Source organism: Triticum aestivum, chromosome 4B (assembly GCF_018294505.1).
Source record: "Triticum aestivum cultivar Chinese Spring chromosome 4B, IWGSC CS RefSeq v2.1, whole genome shotgun sequence".
Taxonomy (NCBI): Eukaryota; Viridiplantae; Streptophyta; class Magnoliopsida; order Poales; family Poaceae; genus Triticum; species Triticum aestivum.
In genome coordinates, this window is record NC_057804.1 from 169,196,864 (window position 1) to 169,202,831 (window position 5,968).

Genomic DNA, 5,968 nt, shown 5'->3' on the forward strand with positions numbered 1-5,968 from the left:
TTGCCCCTCCGTGACGGAGGAGGCCATCCATCTACCTCCCGCTCCGGACATGATTGGAGAAGGTTGAGGTGGGAAGTGCAGGCTTGGGCGTTGGAGCTCGAGCGCGTAGGGGCGAATAAGTAAAGGAGAAAGAAGGCGTGAATGGAAAGGGCGGATTCTTATCCCTTTATATGGGCGGCCGAAAATACGAGCCCTCACCGGCCTAATAAAACTCGCTTATCTCCCAAGTGCCGCGGTTAATGGCGCGGTTGGGTTACCCACGCCCGTATTGATGAGAATCCCGGAATAAGGGGACACGATCTCTGCTTTGACAAGACGTGCCAAGGAAACCGCCTCGCTAAACGCGCTGAGGTGGAACAGTAAAATGAATAAAAGTCTGGCCGTGGCGTGATGTCACGCTGCGGAATACGTCAGCAGATTAGATTGGTGCAAATATTATTCTCTCTACGGTGGTATGTGGAACTTATTTTGCAGAGCCGGACACTATCCTGGTGTTCAACATCTTCTATGAAGTATTCGGAGGAGGAACCCGCCTTGCAATGCCGAAGGCAACTTACGCGCCGGACTCGTCGTCATTGAAGCCTGGTTCAGGGGCTACTGAGGGAGTCCTGGATTAGGGGGTGTCTGGATGGCCAGACTATGACCTTTGGCCGGACTCCCGGACTATGAAGATACAAGATTGAAGAATCCGTCCCGTGTTCGGATGGGGCTTTCCTTGGCGTGGAAGGAAAGCTTGGCGATACGATATGAAGATCTCCTCCCATTGTAACCGACTCTGTGTAACCCTAGCCCTCTCTGGTGTCTATATAAACCGGAGAGTTTTAGTCCGTAGGACGAACAACAATCTCTACTCCTAATAGAGCACTTGATGAATAGTCCGCGCGGTTTATTTTCGTTGGTTTTTTTCGTCATCCTCCCACCACCGTTTTTTTTCCGTCATCCTACCACCTCTGCTCTACCCTCCATCGAAATAAACCGGTGAAAAAAAAACTGGGATCGATCTCCGCCGCCGCCCGATCGCACGCCCGATCCAACCTCCTCCGCCGCCATCTGGTTCCCCTCCGCTCCCATCTGCTGCCTCTACCGAGATCCGAGGCCTTCGACTTGTGGGCTGCCACCGCCGCCGCTGAACCCGGGGCAAGGCAGGGCGTGGCCGCATTGTGGGCAACGAGGAGCGGCGCACGGGCGTGCCCTGCATCGAGGAGGAGCTCAGGTACTTTCAAATCGAGGAGGAACACCGCTGTCTAGCTACATGGTGGCCGCTCCCCTCGACCCCCTCCATCGCCTCCGCCGCCGCCGCCGAGGTACGGGATCGCTGCCGAGCCGAGGTACGAGATCGCCTCCATCGCGTTCCTTCCCTGGCCACGCCCCTCCCAATTTCTTCCCCTCACCCAGCTAGGGTTCTCACCCGCCGCCGCTCCCCTGCTGCTACCCGGCACCCGATGCCCTCCACGGACACCACCACCATGATGTCGGAAGGAAGAGCAAGAGGGGTCGTCGAGGCTGGGTGCCGCCGTGAGGATGCTGGCGCCCGTGCGCGGTGATGGCATTGTGGCGGAAGAAGGTCTTCTTCCTGGGGAGCCGCGCGCTGGCCGCCGTCTCCACCTGCGGCCACGCCAACCAGACAGATACGCCGCCGCGCCATCGACATATTCCCTACTCCCGTGCACGTATGGTCAAGCATGTAGCGCTTATCTTGCCCCATGCGGCCTTGGCAGATCTCAATGCTTGCTTGCTAATGTGCGTGTGTGGATGTTGCTGGTTGCTGCTGCTGTGCACGTGTGCTTGGTGTGCCCCTGCTGTTTTGTGTTCTCACCACCACATCCACGACAAATAAAATTTCTCCCCGCCTCTCTCCCAACTCACGAGCAGTCTTATCGAGGCAACGCGACACCGACCAGCCGGCCACAGACGGTGGCAGTGTTCATCCCTGAATGTCAAGGTCAGTATTGTCAAATTCTTACTTGTGTAATTTATGCTGCATCTCTATGAGAGAATTGGGAATTGATCTTGAATTCGTGCCATGTGAAAGTTAGCTGATGTGGGTGTTGCTCCTGTTACATGTTGTGTAATAGCCATACCGATCCAACTTTACTCAAGGATGGTGAGGTTCAGAATATTGAATTTTTGTTGCTGTTCCCAACACCCAATGGTCTATGGTCCTATTGCTGATCCCAATCCCACTCGTTCTTGCTTGCTTCTCATTTGATCAATACATATCATATCCTTCTCGTTTATTTAACAGCTTGCTTGTTTATTTTACAGCTTGCTGTTTTATCCTTCTCGTTTCAGCAATTAGTTAACTGAATTTCCCTTATTGCATCTGATTAGTACTGCTGGGCTGCCTGGCAGCATTTGCTCAGAAGCTTGACTGCCGAGACTAGACTAGACTAACTTGATTTTCTTGATACATCTAAATATTCCAATGTGATATGTTAGAAATACAGGGTGGATATTTGTTTGGCATATGAGGAAATTTTGGTTAACCAATGTTGACGCTTTCACTTGCTCACCATGTTCTTTTGGTCTGGATTACTTCTCTAACATTTTAAAATTTGCTACTGTCAAGTTTCAGTTGGCGCAGGTGTACAGCGGAGGTATATATGTGATAAGGTGATGTGATCATTAGAAAAAGTAAGGAACTGCACATCTGGGCCTCACATTAATTACAAATGTTCAGTGGCTTACAAAAGGTACATTTTACCTTGTTTGAATGTAGCCAGAGAAGGGAGAGATGTGTGGGAGCTCGAGGGCGAGAGGAAGACGGAGACGGCACGGGGCAGCGTCCTGCAGGTGGGGAGAGCTGGAGGCATGCTGGCCCAGGCATGGTCAACACGAGGCGATCGAGCTGCTCTGCTCGTTACTGAAGAACAGAGGCAGCAGCAGGTTCGTGGCGATGTAACGGCGACACAAGAGGTTCTGGAGACAGGGCGGCCGGTACCGGCTGGAACGGGGTGGATCCAGTCGGCCGGCGTCGGTTCCGGGCAACGGCGGCGGTGGACAGAGCTCGGGCGCGTAGCTCAGCCATCCATGGCGTACTGCCGATGGTGCACAGAGAGAGATGTTAGAGAGAGGGGAAAACTCAGGCTTCAATCCAATCTATCCCTGTACGGTAAGATCCTCAGTCATCAATTCCTGCTTAGGACCAACTAATTGTTGATGAGATGCATGTGCAAGGCACTGAACTGTAGCACCACGGTATATATCTTCTTAAGTAAGTGATTTGTGCATAATACAATGAGTTTATATGTACTTGGAAGTAGTGTCTTCTTTTTTCCTGAACGGTACAGTACACTGCATGTACAACAATAGTGGCTGAGAGGGTTATTTGCATTGTTGGTCCTTGTGGAATCAATAGACCTCAGCTGTTTATTTGTATACTCTCTTGCTTTTTGCAGTGTGGTATTGGTTGCTAGACACAAAGGCATACACAAATCTTTGCTCGTGCCATTATTTATTCAGGAAGCACCTAGCAGTGTAATCTCATGCATCAAGTAAGATCTTGCTATTGGATGCAAAGAGTTGTCTGATATGTTTGCTCTTTTTTTTTTGACATAATCATCCGGTGATATATTTCCCCTTTGATATTTTACTGGATGTTTATTATTTTTGACATAAGTATACTCTCTTTTGACCTAATTAGACTATGGTATCAATTTTTAATGACAATGGTAGGAGTGAATATGGACTCTGCACTCTTGCGCCTTTAATGTGTTTGTTCTTCCCTAGCCTAGGTAGAGTAAGGAGGTTTTTATTCCCCAGTTAAGGAATCTGTGTTTGGCAAAAAAAAATCCCTTAATTTCGGGCTGTTTTTCTATCTCTTGTGTGTTTAATTATTGTTTGGGTGATCTTTTTTTACCTGGTTGCGAAATTTATTCATGGATGACGATTGTCGTGCAGGTCGAAGGGGGTTGTTTGAGCCCAACGTTAGTGTTAAAAATCACCTCATCTCCACTGGCGAACCCAGCCGCAACGCATCCTTCACATCACTGATGGTGTATCATTCTCCAGTGTCTCAACATAGTCTGCCTTTTAGTTATCCAACGTCGATGTTATATCATTCAAACTCAAAGTTCAGCTTGCAAGCTCTTATGTTATTATCTAACCAGTGTTTTGTTTCAAATGCTTTGTCTTAATTCAGACCTTTGATTCTACGATCATATATTGGAGTTAGTCTTTGTTAGTTTTTATTGTAATACTGCTCGGATGGTTGACACCTTTCTTTATGGGCATGATAAATGTTCTTTAATCTTTTGTTCTGGTCGTCCTGTTTGAGTGGTAAATTATTCTTAAGGTTTGTAAGAACAAATTTATATATTATGTATCCATTGCAATGCATGGGTTCTTACCTACATATTAAATCTACATGCAATCTATGACATGCTCGATCACAGAATTAAAGATTTGGATTAGTGTTTATTCAACGCATTTCCAAGTATTATTCATATTAAGGCATTGTTTTTAAATCAATTTATTGGGTTGGGGACATGAAAATATATTTTTCTCTCGGAGCACAATGTCAACCATATGAAATCATGGCACTCGGCATATGCGAGGAATTGTACTCGACATATACAAGTGCTATACGGAAGGGGCGACGTGGTAAATTGTTCTTCAGGTTTGTAAGAACAAATTTATGTATTATGTATCCATTGCAATGCATGGGTTCTTACCTACAGATTAAATCTACATGCAATTGATGACATGTTTGATAACAGAATTAAATATTTGGATTAGTGTTTATTCAATGCATTTTCAAGTATTATTCATATTAAGGCATTGTTTTAAAACAATTTATTGGGTTAGGGACATGAAAATGTTTTTTTCTCTTTGAGAACAATATCAACCATATAAAAATCATGGCCCATGCTTATATTATTAAGCTAGGGAGTTCAATTTTTATCTTCCGTTGCAATACACGGGCATGTGAGTTTGTCTACAACCGCTTGATTTTTTTTCCAGTTCCTTCTTATTGCATAAGAAGTTGCTGAATAATTGGCTCTTCTTCTTTCAATCTCCTTAGCTTACATGCCAGATCACAGCAAACCAATACACGATGGAACATCCAGTGGAGAAGAAGTGATCAGTTGGTTCATGTGGAGCAACTCTTCACGTTCAGTTCCTAAATACAGTTTCTACAGTGATCCAAGGACAGTTGTGTCAGCAGACAACACGGGCCAGTGATTCTCCAGGGGCTGGCGATGCCACTCACCTGTTCATCTCCATAGTCATGCCCAATCCTCTAGCTCTCGGTCATCAGGCTCTTCATCGACCTCGGTATGACCCTATGAACTACCAGCATAGATAGCCTATCTAACTTCCAGATAACCTGTCCACGTGCTATTAGTTAGTCTTGTCTATAATATGCACGTGTATGTGTCTTCTTTAAGGTTTTCTTTTTGTTGAAATTTGGTCGTTCTAGGACAGGTTTGATCCTGTTAACTATCTCTACTCCTAATGGACGAATTGGTTGAATAGTCCCCCCAACTTTCAACCGGTTTATTTTCAACCGGTTTTTCTTCGTCCCACCTCCCACCAGCCCCTCCCACCGGTTTTTCTCTTTTCTCGTCTGACCGGCAATACCCAACGTATTTATGGTAATCAATCATAATTAATCCACGTATAGTAATAAATCAATCCAGGTATGGTAAGGTCATAACTCAGGAAATTTTGAATATGGTAATTATATGGTAATAAATGTAAATTACCTCAAAGGCTATCAATCCAGGTATGGTAAGGCCATAACTCGGGAAATATCGAATATGGTAATAAATTTAAATTACCACCAGGTATGGTAAGGCTATCCACGTATAGTAATAAATCATATAGTAATAAATCATAATTAATCCACGTATAGTAATAAATCAATCCAGGTATGGTAAGGTCATAACTCAAGAAATTTTGAATATGGTAATTATATGGTAATAAATTTAAATTACCCCAAAGGCTATCAATCCAGGTATGGTAA

At 45.4% G+C, this 5,968-nt stretch overlaps 1 long non-coding RNA gene across 2 annotated transcripts; it reads left to right on the forward strand.

The window, feature by feature from the left end:
• Positions 1 to 970: 970 nt before the first annotated feature.
• LOC123091615 (uncharacterized) lies at positions 971 to 4,365 on the forward strand. Of its 2 annotated transcripts, XR_006443370.1 has the most exons (5): positions 971 to 1,942; positions 2,576 to 2,634; positions 2,720 to 3,112; positions 3,399 to 3,494; positions 3,901 to 4,365. It is a non-coding gene; the product is annotated as an uncharacterized lncRNA (long non-coding RNA). The 2 variants fall into 2 exon arrangements; XR_006443371.1 differs by lacking the exon at positions 3,399 to 3,494 and having other exon boundaries at positions 972 to 1,942.
• Positions 4,366 to 5,968: the final 1,603 nt, after the last annotated feature.